This window comes from Macrobrachium nipponense, chromosome 12, assembly GCF_015104395.2.
Source record: "Macrobrachium nipponense isolate FS-2020 chromosome 12, ASM1510439v2, whole genome shotgun sequence".
NCBI lineage: Eukaryota > Metazoa > Arthropoda > Malacostraca > Decapoda > Palaemonidae > Macrobrachium > Macrobrachium nipponense.
This window is the reverse complement of record NC_087205.1, coordinates 15,602,717-15,619,054: the sequence shown is the minus strand read 5'-3', so window position 1 is coordinate 15,619,054 and position 16,338 is coordinate 15,602,717. Positions and strand designations below refer to the sequence as shown.

The 16,338-nt window shown below is 38.6% G+C and overlaps 1 protein-coding gene across 2 annotated transcripts in view; it reads left to right on the top strand.

Moving 5' to 3' along the window:
* Window positions 1-12,155: 12,155 nt before the first annotated feature.
* The window catches only part of LOC135224358 (carbohydrate sulfotransferase 11-like), a 111,286-nt gene continuing 107,103 nt past the window's right edge, over window positions 12,156-16,338 (top strand). The window contains exon 1 of one of the 2 annotated variants that reach the window (XM_064263283.1): window positions 12,156-12,206. The gene's annotated coding sequence lies outside the window, so the exon portion shown is untranslated. The other variant, XM_064263284.1, reaches the window with a different exon arrangement.

Here is a 16,338-nt window from a genome sequence, read left to right as displayed (position 1 = left end):
GGTAGCAATGCGAACGTAAATAAATAGAGGCCTCCGAAATAATTTTTGGTCTTCGGACCACCACTATATATATATAATCAAATTAATATATAATCTATATTATAGTTATATTATTATATATTAAATATTATATATATATAATACTAATCTGTTATATGTATGTATGTATGTAATGCATGTATGTATGTATGTATGTATGTATGTCTGTATTTATGTTTATTATATAAAATAATATATTTATATACTATATATACATACCATATCATAAATATGCTTATACAGCCGCAGTGCCTTTATTATATATTATATATAATAATATCTAATAGTATATATATCTACTAATATATTTTATATATTATGTAAAGGCACTGCGCTGTATAAGCACCTATAACTCTGTTTTTTTTCATCTGTCCATCCACCTGTGGTGTTTTTGTATTGGTAATAATCACTGCGTCCCCGGGCTTAGATAGTTACCGCTTAGTCGTAAGTTTTAGGTAAATAAAAGGATTATCTTGGGTGTAACATTTGCAACTGAAAAAGTGCATTTGTAATAATTTACTGTATGCGGAATTACACCGTTGATATTCGAAATAGGTAATATTTTATTAATAATCGTTGTTGAATGTAAGCTGAACTGTAACCTATCTAAAGCCCGGGACGCCCAGGTTGTTACCAAATTAAAAACCCCACCACGGCGCGATGGACAAGATAGAAAAAAAAACAGAGTATAGGTCCTCAGTATGTCATCCTATTACTGATTTTGTTAATAAAGCGAACTTCCACATAATCTTTTTCTAATTACAATAATGAGAGAAGAAGAGAGAACGACCTCAAAGTCAAAGGAATGTGACTGCCACGACCCATATAGGCCCCCTACTTTCCCCTACCCCCGCACAACCCTCTCTCTCTCTCTCTCTCTCTCTCTCTCTCTCGTACCCCGTTAAATAAACAGGTTTATCCTCCAAGCTTTTTGACTAAAAAACCCATTCCGTTGTTTTTATGGAAATCGCATGGAGCGTCTCTTGAATGGAGGGTCTCTTATCGTTTATGGCGTATTTCTTTTTGTTAGTGTTGCATTACACGAAATTTTTTGACGTTTATTTCTCAGAATGAGTAAACAATGTCTCGCTCTCTCTGAATGGGTAAAGAAACGGATACTGTGTGAAAGCATGCAACCAAGCGATACCTTCACCTTCTCGAAGACCCTTCACCCTCGCCCAGCCCGTCCTTTTCAACTTCTTCTTGTTTGCACATCCTGATTATTCTCCCTCCATTCCTTCCCATACCTCCTCCTCCTCCTCCTGCTCCTTCTCCTCCTCCTGCACTTTAAAAAAAACCACAATTCCCGAAGCCTCTCATTCTGCAACCAATAAAGATAAGGTCACGGGCCTCCTGATGATGCTTTGACACAACAATCCATAATTTCCGAGAGTATCTCCACGACCCCCAAATTTTGTGCCCTATGATCCCGAGAAGTCAAGCAGTCTACATACAAACTTACTCAACTCCCGTAGTTTGATTGTCTGACTTAAACCTGATTCGAAACAGTTTATTCAATATCAAGAAAACTTGCAGTGGTCTGAGTCCTTGGCGGTAACGCATAACTAATTTTTCCTTTGGTTCTCACTGATTACATAATGTTCATGTTAGATATATGATTTAACAATATCCAGCCTTTAAAGGACTCGCCATGGATGAAACTCGGGTGTTATCAGAACCATCGAAATATATCTTTGAAATATACTGAAATACATTTAAAATCCGTTGTTCCTATCCGTCGCCTTGGTAGACGCTCCTTTGTGCAGATGGAATTCATTAGGAATTCCAGCTGGTCTTTTTTTCTCTAACTTATATTTCATTATTACCCTTCGGTCTCTTAACTGCTAATAGACCGCCGTCTATCTACCACTCTTTCTTCAATATAAGATTAACCCTTGAAACTAATGGGTGTCTTCATTGCAGTTTGTAGTTGACTTACGTAAAGCTTCTTTCCCTTCCTTGCTGGGCTTTCTCCTACGCCAGGATTCACTGCTATAAATCTCTCTTGCCGACAGGTACCGTAAGAGCCAGAGTGGTGTTTCACCCAAGGTCTATAGAATTTCCGGAGTCCTCTCTACCGCAAGTTAAATCATCTCTTGCGACCTGTTCCTCGGAGCAAGAGACAGCGTTGGCCTAATGCTCGCTTAATCTGACAACGACATCAAGGTCTGGTAAGGCGTTCACACCCAGTACCGCCATTTACGACGTCGTAAAAGCCGTTGTTTACAAATGCTTTATGAGAGACAGTTGGCTAGTGCTGTTCCGTGTTTATCGAGGAATAATTTGGCTTTCTGCTATGCACGGACTGTTAGTTTTAATTCCTTGTAAATGGCGTGAACTGAAGACTTTTTTTTTTCTAAGGTGGGAATCAGTTGTTGGTTTCCTACAGTCACTATTTTGATATAGGAATAATTGATGTCTGTCTCTTTGTAATATCGGAATGAAATATTCGATTAGCATTTAAATGGGGGATACAATTTTAGTTCCTTTCCTTGGTGACGGGAATTAACAGTTGATTTCTTACTTTTATTTGAAATTACATTAAAATGTTGATTTTTTCCTTGTTACAGGAATGAACTGCGAATTTCTCATTCTCTGTTTTTGTGAGAAGGGAATAAACGTGAGTAACGCTTTGTGATGAGAATGAACTGTTTACCACTTCATTTTAGTGCCATGGGAATATACTGATGGTTTCCGTTTTCCTTTGCTCGTATGATATAGAACTGAAATGTTTCTGAGGAGGAAGCCAATGTTGCTTTTTCTTGGTCTTAACACCATTAACATATGTTGTGTACAAGTTAGTACCTTTTTCACTTGTTCGCAATAATGTAGCGAATAATAATAATAATAATAATAAATAAAATAATAATAATAATAATAATAATAACATCAATAATCAATCAATAATAATAATAATTTAATTTTTCATTGGAACGCTCGACACGATCCCAAGATCCTCTGAAAATGGAATCTGGGAAAAACCAAACTATAGGCTGAAGGCATCTCCAGGGGACTCATGCAGAGGAGTGTGCTCTTAGAAACAGCGCACATAGTAAGAAAAGTGATGGACTCCCAAGGAGTAAGTAGGATGCAACCCGGAACCCCACCCAGTCGAACTGGAGGACTATGATAGACGAAAAAAAAAAAAATAAAAAAATCATTTATATTTGCGTCTTAACGCTAACTGAATTGCTAATCGCTCGCAGCCTCTTATCCCATCTGGCAATTTCGTTCAGCACAAAACTGCTAAAAGCGTCGGCAATTTATCCAGCGCACAGACGGCGGAGAAATTACGAACGATGCGAATTATGATATAAGTGCTTCATTATATCTTTATGGTTTTATGGTCGCTTTGTGGCTGTTCCGCTCAGTCGGGCTTTGGAACTCCCAGGATGCGAAGTGGTTGGAGGGGAAGTGCTGAAATTGCTTATTGCTTTTGAATTACACCTGACTTCTGTTGATTATGCTGTGTATGTAAATGCTAAGCTAGGATTCTTCCTGTTTGTCATGCGGAGAGAGAGAGAGAGAGAGAGAGAGAGAGAGAGAGAGAGTTCTCGAAACCTAAGTTATCCTTTAACCAGTGAACCCGTAGGGTTTAGTGCTGTCAGTGCACCTCACGTGGTTCACTGTAGGCATTACTTAAGGTTCTTTGTAGTGTCCTTTCGGCCCCTAGCTGCTACCTCTTTCATTCCTTTTGCTGTACTCCCGTTCATATTCTCTTTCCTCCATCTTGCTTTCCATCCTCTCCCAAAAATTGTTGCATAGCGCAACTGCGAAGTTTCCTCCCGTTACATTTTTCAGTTCCTTGACCTTCTTCAAATTTTGCCTTTTCAGGGTTGAAATGACCTTACATAGGGCAACTAAGGCCCCCCCCCCGCCTTGGGCCTTTGGGCCCTTAAATTCAATATTGCATCAGTTCCTTTATTCATTCAGTCAAAATAGATTCAAGGAATTCTGGTAGCAAACAAAGGAATAAAGAAATTCAAAAGTTACGATATTCACTTCCATATCTTCTCGAGTCTCGATGTGACCCATTGCCTCTCACACCTCATTCCAAAGATCCTTTGAAAGTTTCAGCAATCATTTTAATTTACTTTGTTTTATTTTTTTTTACAAATTTGGTCAAACTACGCTGCGAAAGCTACAGTTACGTAAAAGTGATCTCATTAAACGTTTGGACCCAATTACCTCGAGTAAACCTGAGCAGATGAAATGAAATGAAATGCAACTCTTCGGGATTGAAGAGAGGCTGGAAGTGACGGTGATTAAGAGACGGAAAAGAAAACCCAGTCTCGTTCAGTCTCCTGTCATTTGCATCCCCGTAAGCCAAACAACATTTATATTCCCCAATCAGCCTTTAAAGAGAAATCTACAATGACGATACGTGCAACGCAATAATAATTCAGTGATGTATTCTTCATTCGTATTCTCAGCAACATCTTTTGATATCGTCATTGCAAAAATAGGGATTTAGATTCCTTTCAGTATTCCCAGTTCTTTTATTAATTATCTATTTATTTTTATTCATTCATTATTTATTATTTGTGTGTGTGTGTGTGAAATATACCAATTTTTCAACTTTTAGCGACATCAGAGCAATAGGTTCAAGTCTCCGGCCCCTCCAAACTCTTGTGCACACGATAACAACAGACACTACAAATGGACAGACACACATATGTATTATATATATATATATATATATATAAATATATATATATTATATATATATATATATAAATATGTGTGAGTGTGTGTGTGTGTGTGTGTGTCTGTGGATTTGTCGTGTCTGTCCGGAGACTTGTACTTATTGCTCTGACTATCGCTAAAAGTTGAAAAATCAGGATATTTCACACACACACACACACACACACACACAAACGTGTAGAACTGTGAAGACTGAATGGAATTAATTTTTTTTCTTGCAATGACGATATCAAAAGATGTTGCTGAGAACACACACACGCACACACACAGGTGTTGTTCTGTGTTTGCGTGCGTGTGTACAACTCGTTTATACGTATGCATATATGTGAGCGTGCAATGGCTAAAAAGCTAAATGCGACTGTGAACATATGTAGGCCTAGGGTTTTTGATTAACAATATATTGCCTATGGAATGTGGAGAACAGTGAGAAGCAACGACCTGAGAAAGCTGAACAATGAGTTTCTATGGGTGGAGTGAGATAAAAATGCTTAGCTAGACAAGTCAATGCACGACAGTTTATTAACTCTTCTCAAAGTGCCTTTGTGAAACTGGATGTAGCTAGAACCGTGAGGCGCTAACGAACTGTGTGTTCGTATGTGCGTGTACGCCTCTTCCCTTTAATAGTTTCATACGCAAGTCTATGGGGGGATTTTGATAGAGGCGTCTTTGAGAGAAAGGCAAGATGCCGTGGCGCTCGCCGGAGTTTTTTATTAACTGTGTTTATAGTGGTCCGGTTGCTTGGGTGAGTGTTAAGATTACTTTAGCCAAAGAGCGGCTTGTTGTCTGTTTGACATTTTTAAGAATATCCAATCTTTAACCGATGATTGTTAATCTTGTGTGTGTACTTACCGGGATGTGTTCTGTGTCTTTGAAACAGACGGTTCTGGCAGAACTGGAATGGAGGGGGACAAAGAGTTCCCAGATGGGTGTAGACTTTTTGGTGACTAATGATGACTACCATTACTATTAGACATTTTACTGTTCGGGGTTTTTTTAGTTAGTCTGTAAGACTTGATTACTTGATTGATTAATTATTTATTCATTGTTAATAAACGTTAATGTTATGATGCGACTCTCTCATTTTCATTACCTGTTAGAGTGGAGAGAAAGAGGTGTTGGCGCAAGAGAGAGAGAGAGAGAGAGAGAGAGAGAGAGAGAGAGAGAGAGAGAGAGAGAGGCTGTGTGTAATGCTGTGTGTTGGTTTGCCTTCCGTTCGTGCTACACGCTTACCTAATGTAATGCGGGAATCTCCCCATTACACATATATAAAACTAACAATGTAGAAGTCTTCAGCAGCTAACCTACTTGGGTTAATTTTCAAGATGACAATGGTTTGCTTCCTAATGAGAACTCTCCCAATAAGAGGCGAAAGACCGACACAAACAAACAAATAGAAACTCCATATTACCATCTTAAGGTCGCCACTGTCTGCGACAGCAGCCGGCAACTCTTTTTATGGTGCTTAATACCATACTGCTAAGTAACAGGTGAGGTTCTCCGTTTACCCGCCTTCTTCACAGAGGACGGCTCGTGGACTTCATTGCGCATGCGCCTCTGTCTCTCCCATACGCGAAAGTACGCGTGGCTTGTTCGTATTCCTGTCGTTACACATTCTAGGTCCTCAGCAACTAGCCGATGGTAATTATCGGTACCTTGGGGAAACGAAACACACTTGAAAGACTACCTTTCCGAAAGGTGATTATCTGACACGTCAAGAACTTTTTTTTTCTTTTTATCCTCCGTCAGATCCTCGGATCTTAGTCTGACCCGTTACCCTCCGCCATAGAATACAAAGGTTTATGCAAGTCTCAGCTGAACTTTGTATTTATACTGAGCAGGGATCACAGCCTTCCTTTTTTATTATTACTCTTGCTTGGACCTGCATTAACTCAATCTCTCAGCTCAGTATTTCCCTTGCAGAATGGACTGCGAAGAGAAGGGGTCATTACACCTGACCGTTATGGTTAATTGCAAGTGCCATAACTCTGTATCCGACAGGGGAATTAAATCTCCATTCAAGTCTCTTCCTTTATCCAGCCTTGGGGCTGGTCAGGACTTTGAAGGATGATGTACAAATAATGAATGCCAGGCGCCGATGACACGTATACGCTCCCGTGATCATCTGTGAAGGTGTGAGTCTGAGGTTGTTTGCTATCAGCCCCCACCTCAGAGATCAACGCTTCCAAAGGAAAGACAGCACCTTCCGGAATCTGCTCTATCAATCATTCGGTGCAGAAGACTCGGTGACAGGCGAGAGAGAGAGAGAGAGAGAGAGAGAGAGAGATTTGTCAGTGAATGGTGCAAGTCCTTGGTCTCACTTGCAAACTGCACGCATTTGTTATATTTTTAATGCTGAGACAATAAAATCATCTGTGAAAATGATTACAACCAAAATACTGACTACTCAAAGTATCGTGATAAACACGATATAAACACTGCAAAAAGAAGAGATCGATCTGCAATTCAACATTTTACTCGCTAATATTTTTGAGGAAAGCTGCAAACAACAGGGTCCAATATCATTACCCAATGGAGCGTTAGACATAATAAGCTTAGTTTTATTGAAAAAACATCGGCAAGCTTGTCTACCGATCGTTAAAAAATGCAAAGAAAATCGTGTTTATATCAATGCATATTATTGTGAAATTTATATATGAAAACGTCATTGCCATCGGTCAAAGGCCACATTTTAATCAATCTCAACAATATTAAACCTATGTCCATTGTCAAAAGTGTTCTGGATGAAGTAAGATTTCGAAAAGAATAAAAAATGACATTCTGTTTAGGACTTATCTGTAATCTAGATAAGTCCTAAATGAGACAAATGTACCATTACAGAGGGTTTTGCTAATTATTGATATTGCTTTATGCATACTGACTGTCAGAAATCGTATTTTCAGAATTATATTTCAATAGAACTTGAAATATGCTTTTCAGCCGCCTTAAGGAACATAGAAGGAGGGGGTCTTGTTAATCACAGTAATTCGCATTGTAATACATATATAACACAAGGATTCCTTGTCCGAGTGTAGAAAGGTATGATACATCGAATTTTTAAAGGAATGTCAACGATATTTATACAGCAGAAAGCCCATTAGCCCATTAACTACCATGCCATTCAAGGTTGACTATGATTTTTATTTATTTATTTATTTATTTTGCAAGACTGAGGGAGTAAAGGGAGTATGAAAACTAAAGGTCTCTGTTCCCTTGCTCTGCTGGAATATAGTTTTCCGCTTTTTGCTTGTGTGTGTGTGTGTGTGTGTGTGTGTTGTGTCTGCGCATGCGTATAAGGGATAAAATTTTATGTTGCTGTAGGGAGAACACAATTTACGTGATTTAGTGGTAAGAAGCACGAGGAAGAACAGTCGTTTATTGTCCCTGACACATTGCGACGGGAACTCATTCTTATTTCAAAATTGTTACGCTGTAGGATTGCTGGAGGAGGTACAGACAATATAGCTTAGGATGGAACGAATTGCTTTTCCCGACGAAGAAGAGATTTTTGAAATGTATAAGTCTAATAACGTGAGTGGAATCAAGATGTCATAATCGAGCTCAGATCACAAAATGAAAAAGAAAAAGATCGAAAGTGGAAAGAAGAGAATGCACGCCCGACATCAGAAGAAAGAAAACAGCCCACACGTTGTGACGGATATTTATGCGAATCAGATAATACGGGAAGCAAGGAATTTCGAAAGTAGAAAGGAAGAAGAAGAAGGAGAAGAGAATGAGAAACAGTTAGTTACCTCAGAGCACCTTTGTCTTAGTCTGATGATGTAAGGGGAGGGGGAGGGGGAGGGGGAAGAGAGGAGGAGGAGGAGGAATTAACACCCTGTAGGCGAGTGTGATTGCAGGGGGAAGGTCCGAAGCTTCGTTTCGCAGTGATAACTGGTTTTAATCCTGATGCACAGATACCCCACAGCCCTGCTTGAAAACTGCTTGACCAACGCCCTCAAAAGTCTCCTTGAATCTAGTTCAGGGTTAACTGACCTTTCTGCGCTCCATCTTTCCACTGGAGGTCACAGAAGCGAGATTTTTCAAGACGGGCGTTGCGGCTTCTGTTTGTCGTTCGAATGGTGTATGCGGTCTCTTCGCTTTCGTTCCTGTGATCTTCTTTCACTCCAATGGTTCTCGAGCTTCATTGTGACCATGTCCCTAGTACCACCAGATTCCTCCAGTCCACCAATTGGTGTACCGTCCATCGTGCCTTTCATTACCAACAATGGTGGTTTATACTGTCCTCTTCCGTGCGCGAGACATAATTTTGGCTGACTATTTTTCAATTCATTACAAACTACTGGCAACATAAGTGATAATCATCACTAAAAATAACTCAGATAATTATAAATTATTCCTGCATTTCCCACTAAAGCATGTAAGTGCCCTAGGGTAAAATACCGAATGGCCAGCCTCTACCGTAGTGCGACCACCCTCCCGAAAAAGTACTTTAACACGTCCTGTAACCCAGGGCCAGGAAAGACATTAGTCAAGAGCCAGTGTCCGTCGAAGCTATACCTTGAGACCTCGATTTCCTCTCGAAATAAGTGTTTTCTCCCAAGCCACAAATTAATGCCATAATTTCCGATTTTCGGGAAGGTGGTCGCGCTACTGTAGAGGTGGCTGCCAGGTGGCCATTCGGTATTTTACCCTATATTGTTGACGTGCGACATTACTGTTTGCTTGTAGGAAGATCAAGGCATACTTAAGAAAAGAGAAAACTTCTCTTCACATTTCACATTTCTTGGAAGATGATGCACCGTGTCATATTCTTGCTTATCCATTCAATAAGAGGTGATTTAATAATCTCTGGATCGTCGATGATAGTTCAAACATTGTTTGGACGTCATCTCTCTGGAAATCTGTGAGCAGTGCGTCCAAACCTTAACCGTGGACATTTGGTAACTGCCACTTGAGCAGAGGTATTGAGTTGTTTTAATCGTTAGTATCTTCCAGACCTTCTGGAACTATTATAGCTGTCCCTTAGGAGGGGGCGGGTGTAGTGCCGTCAGTGCACCTCACGTGGTGCACTGTAGGGTCTTTGCAGTGTCCCCTCGGCCCCCTAGCTGCAACCTCTTTCATTTCTTTTATTGTACCTCCCTTCATATTATCTTTCCACCTCTCTAACAATTATTTCATTGTGCATCTGCGGGGTTTTCCTCTTGTTACACCTTTCTAACATTCTTCCCGGCAATTTCGTTTTCAGCGCTGACTGACCTCATAGGTCCCATCGCTTAACCTTTGACATAAATTGTACATTCTTCTAATATCATAGCTGGCCTAGAATAAACGTTCGACCTCCTTTCAGAAGAAGAGCCAGCATATGTTTAACGGGCGTTCCCTTGCCGCCTCGGGGCACGATGCATTAATGCCACCAGAACTGACACCGCCTAGGGAGGCGATGTAGTATACTGCACGTGGGTGTAGTCAATATCTTTTCACATCTCGGGTGTACTGCTCACAGCCAAAGCGGCAGCAGTCGATCGAAGTTTGGCCTTCCCAAATTTAACGGGATAGAGAAGTGATGGAATATTTGAAGAAATAGCTGGGACAATCTTTCTGAGGGAGCGTAGTGTGGATGTACTATAGTAGATTCACATCAGCCGTGCATTTGATGTCTAGGCCAGTCCCTTGCGACGCTCCTGATTGGCTGTTGATAAGCCAGTGACAGGGCTGGAAACTCTCAGTCTCTCGAGAGAGTTCACATAGGCAGGATGTATGTTCCATCTCTCCTGAGGTATACGAGAGAGACTGAGAGTCTCCAGCCCTGTGATTGGCTTATCAGAAGCCACTCAGGAGCGTCGTAAGGGAAGGGCCTAGACATAAAATGCACGGTTGATGTGAATCTTCTATAGGATACGATTGAAAGTAGAATATATCAGTAGTAATTTTGTATGGGTGAGGTATAAAGAAAGGCAGCCAGGGCAACAAGAAAAAAAAAACGCAAGACCGGGATTTTGTATAGAGTTTATTGCAGGCCAGAATAGGTTCAGAGTGTCCTGGAGTAGTTTGGGTCAAGTGGAAATTATGAAAGAAGATATGCTGTTCATATAAAGGTGGAAAGATCTAAAGTATCTGGCCGGGAATGGGCGTAGATATCGCAACGAAAGAACCGTAATATTCGCCAAGGCTATCGAGAGCTCAAGATGAATAGTGTATTAAGCTGGCCTTATGCAGCACGGGCTCTTGCTCATAGAGCAGCCCGTAGACCGAATATTGGGGGCAGTTTGAGTGCGAGGGACAAACTCGTTACTGATGAGCGTTTTGTGCGGGCGCCGAAGTAACATTTCTTACACATCGGTCTACTTCGGTTAAAAAGTAAAAAAAGCAAGTTGGTGTGTGCCCCTGAGTATTTTTGTGGTGACACGCGTATGTACATTATGTATAAACACGATTATGAATATATTCGTATGTACGGAAGTAGATACTATAAATATACACTGTAACGTACAACGTATATATTACATGAACATACTTGTTTAAGCATACTCTTATTTACTACATAAGAATCATCGCTGAACAAGCGCGTATATATTACTACTACATGGCAGGTATCTCAATTAGAGAGAGACGTTAAAAGCGGACTTGTCAGCGCTCTTGGTGACTCTAATTAATGGTTTTGAAGACCTATACAAGCGAGGGGAGAAGCTGCCACGCGGCATCTGTGTCATTATGTGTGCTTGCCAGTCATTAACTCCGCATGAATATGTTACTTCAACTGCCGTTTGCACCATAGAAGTCGTTAAAAACGTTTAGCTACCATAACCTTCCACCTACACCACTCGCCCAGTTCTCTCTCTCTCTCTCTCTCTCTCTCTCTCTCTCTCTCTCTCTCTCTGATATCTATATTAGCACTGGGGTAGTTTTATGGCAGTTTTATGTTCTGGAGCGAATGGTCAAAGACAGAATATTGGTATGCATAGTCAGCGCTCATGGCCCAGATTCACTGTTTCGTTTTCTTTATTTCTTTTCTTGCGAAGGAATGCGTGATAATTGGGAGAATGACACCACGGTCTACGTATTTTGAATTAAATTGTAGAATTCGCTTCAAGCGCAGCTCGAAGAGTTTTCGGTTTGGTTATCTAAACTCGGAAATGATTCATATGAGTCAGGAAGTGCCTTAAAGCAGATGACAATCCCATGGGGTCAGCAATTTACCGGTAATAAAATTATATAAAATTTCCAAGTGTCATTTCGTATGATCTAATCTCGTATTTAAATACTATGAACCGTTCACATAACAGCCATGTTAATTTTAGTTCTTAGTCCGACTAGTCGCATCCATAAGTAGAAAGATTACTCATTCGATGGCGATCAGATGTGGCAAATGAGGTTACGAAGGCTTTTTTAAGTGTGTTGTCTGGTGGTATGTGGTAACCGACGGAGGCAACACCTTCCTCGATCCTCTGTTATGGCGGACGGTCAGTGATACTTCAGACGTTGTCGGGTTAAACCGCGCGAAGGTAGTGAGGCAAGCGACAATGTCATCGCGATGCCTTTTTTTTCATTATAATTGTGTTGTGGACTCATTTTATGTGCTTGTATATTAAATAATCACGTTATTTATTGAGACAAATGGCTCACCATGCTGTGCTGCATATGTTGACTCGTCATTGACCTTAACATGATTAGGCAAACGTGAGTTGAAAACAACGCCTGTTGTTTACCGGCATCATGTCACACGTTAAACTAAAGACCTAATTACGTGACTGAAGAAAAAACGTTGGAATTTCCATGTGCGTTGGTAACAGCCGATTGAAATAGCCACGGCTGTGTATTGTTGTCAATATTTTATTTTCATTGGCCGACGATACCAGATTTTAAATGCGGTAAGGGCATCTTCAACTGTCTTCCAGATGTTAAAATTTTCAGATTTTGCAAAGGTTCATTGTTGCTAGGCTATTACTGTTTAGGTTTTTGTCCTTTTTCTATGATTGGTGACTTTATGATTGGTAACTTATCCGGGGCGAGACCGGATACCCAGGGCCAGCTAAGAAGACCCTATAGAATTAGGATAGTCTATCGGACGAAGCTTATTGTATGCGTAAAATACCATTAATATACAATGTATTTTGCTGGAATTGCCATTTAAACGCTTTATTGTGATTATAATTATATAGTTGGGATAATGTTAAAATTTCATAATAGCAAAAAAAAAAAAAAAAAAAAAAAAAAGGAAAATACAGTATACATCGAACGGTTTTAGGCTAATTCCATTTGGCGAAGCCAGTTATTTGTAAAAATTGTAAACAATACATTGGTAATTGTGGTTTTGTCCGTTTTCCCACTATGCACAATCTTTGAATTTGCCATTCTTTGCAAGATGGTTTTAAATTATTATGGGACTTGACGTCCAGTTTTGTTAAATATTTTTTATGTTTGTTCTCAGTAAGACATATTTAGTAAAAATGACGAGAAGGGTTTTCATGATTAAAACAACACCAGGTTTAGGACAGCAAGGCAGAAACAAAAATATAAGTGTTTAGTTAACGAAAACAGAAGAATGAATGATCTTAGGCCATATGGTTTGGCCAAGGTATATAATATTCAAGACTGTTGATACACTGTGAGTCCCGATTGCTAGAAATAATTGTTGAGGAAAATAATTAAGGAAAAGTTCATCGCGTAAATATTGTTTATTTTAAAAAGTTCAGCGCGAAATATTGTTAATAATAAGTTTTTTAACTGGGGGAAAAAAATAGAAAGGGGTTGCATATGGTGCAGCTCAGATGAGATCGCTTGGGAAATTTACCGATTTAATGTGAGAAATATACCGCCTTTTATGTTTTTACGGTAATTCCGAGTGACTGGTACCATAGAAATGCTGGTACTAAACGTGGCGTCAAGCGGAGCTTTTCACCTTAAAAACATAAACAAAAGACGGCAAATATCTCGCATTTTTCCCGTAAACTTTTAAACGTTATCACGCCTGTACTATACCATGTAATACGCCCATTTCTATATTGTCCAGTTGAAAATAAAAGACATGAATTATATACATGAGTAATAAACAAAGCAGCGAAGTGTTCTCAGTCAAAGCGTGATGCAACCGGTCTTATTTTTTGAAAAATAAGGTTTGAAATAGTCTAGCTTACGGTACCCATTCCAACAGCAGGAACTTGGGGAATTCGTGTTGAATTCCATCCTGTGGCGTGCAAGGCAGCCTTGAACTTAATGTAGAGCTGGTCTAGACTATGTGCCGTTACGGAGAGTAAATTTCATTACCGCTTGGTGACAAGGGTTACGCATTCCCGGTTTCGAGTTTTTTTTTTTTTTTTTTTTTTTTTTTTTTGTTCCCCTGTTGTCTGCCAACTAGGTGTCTCGCGGAGTCATCGAAGGGTGTCAGTCAAAATATAGAGTCGGGCGTGTGACGAGAATTACTTGGTTTTATGTTTATTTGTTTATACAATTAACGTTTTTTATTATTTAAATTTTATTTATTCGAGCTTTTACATCTTTATTAATGGACTGGCGACAATATGCAGTCTTTTTGTCGTTCCTTATTTATCCGTTATAATAGTTATAATTAAAGTTTTGAGAATCGTTGCCTTCTAAATTTATTTTGTAATGATGTTACCATTGTTTATAGCGGAGTGTTAGACAGCGAAGTCTACCAGACGAAGTTCTTCTCAACTACCGAGCTTGGTGTAGGCGGTCTATTAACGCCCCAGTGTTTCGCGCAAAAAAAAAAAAAAAAAAAAAAAAAAAAAAAAAAAAAAAACGAGAGAGAGAGAGAGAGAGAGAGAGAGAGAGAGAGAGAGAGAGAGCCGAGGAGAGACCGCCTGACCGAACTGACGTAGGATTTTAATCATTGCCATCTCATGATAGACGATGTGGGTTATGTGTGGAAGAATTTGGCATAAGAAAAAAGATAAATAGATATTTGAACACAGCGTTTTAGATGGCATGTAAATATTGTAAGAGATTGAGAGTAAATAAATTATTGGCAGAAGGCGTTTTGAGATTAGGATTATTTAATATTTGATGTGGTAGAATACGAAAACGACTTTGTCTGAAGTTATGCGAGCTCTTTAGGAATTTAAATTTATATCTATGCATCTCGAATAACCTCAGTTACCTCTCAAGTTAACGATGTCCTCACGTAATTTTAATATAATCGGGAAGTGTTAGGCTAAAGAGATTATTGTGGCTATTAAAATTGTGTTTATATACATACACACAGACACACACGCACACACACACACACACACACACACACACACATATATATATATATATAGAGATATATATATATATATATAATAATATATATACCACAGGTGAAAAATAAGAGGCTGGCTGGGTGTAGATCCTGACCGGCTTTGACTTTATATTCTTTGTCAGCGGCTTCGAAATAAAGTCGAAACCGGTCAGGACCTACACCCCGCCTCTATTTTTCACCTGTGGATATGTGTGATAAGTGAATCACGTGATAAAATGATTATAATCTATATATATATATATATATATATATATATATATATATATATATATAATCATTGCCTCCGTCAAATGACGCAGAAGGCCTCTTTTATATATATATATATATATATATATATATATATATATATATATATATATATATAGTGACAAAGTGCCAAGTATCTGGTTATTACACTTACCATTCATTAATCGTTATGTTACCTCACAACAGCCAGACACCTGAACCTTCATCACAGGCACTAAACGACTGAATACTCTAAAGGCAACAGTGATCCCTTAAACAACTTACCAGTATTGCAGAAAATCGAACTAAGTTCATCAAAACAGGTGTGAGGTAATCTTATGTAATTAAATTAATTAAAGGGAATCGCTCCATCACTAACTTTAAAAGTCTAAGTATTTCCCTGATTTCAGAAGTCTAAGTACTTCCCTGGTTCTAACTCACTTCAAGTAAATTGAAGGAAAACAGCTCAATTACCACTCTGTTTCTACCTAAACAAATCATATAATTATATGCATGTATACTGGTGAAAAAGAAAACACTTATAAAAATTTTAAATACAAAAATTTATTATCAAACTCAAAATTTATAAGTGAAATTCACAATATCAGGAAAAATTACTGTTACTTGAAAACAAAGTAAAGTTTAATTAATTCTTGAATTAATTAAGTAAATTTAAAGTTAATTTATCACAAAATTCAAGAAAATTAATTGAGTCAAAAGTGTTAGGCAATAATTAAAATTTGGAAATTAATTCACAAGTGCTAAACAACACTAAAACTTGAAAATGCAAATTAATTCACAAGTGTTAAATTCAATTAAATGTGCAACGATTAAGTAATGAAAACAACTAAGTTAATCAAATTGTGAATGCAAATGAAAACACAGAAAAATGTGGAAAATATCAAAATTGTAAACAGCACCAATCACACTGAATATAAAATAAAAACACAGACTTCAATGAGAAAATGGATAATGCACAAAAAATAAACACTTCAATAAGAAAAAATTAAACAAACACAAAACACAAAAATTTGCAATGTGTAAAAATTGAATTCGTTTTACTCAAACCACTATAACTATTAGTTCCAACTAATAAAAATACAACACTTTACCTTGGTACCAATTTTCTTTCTGCTTCAGCTTGTTTC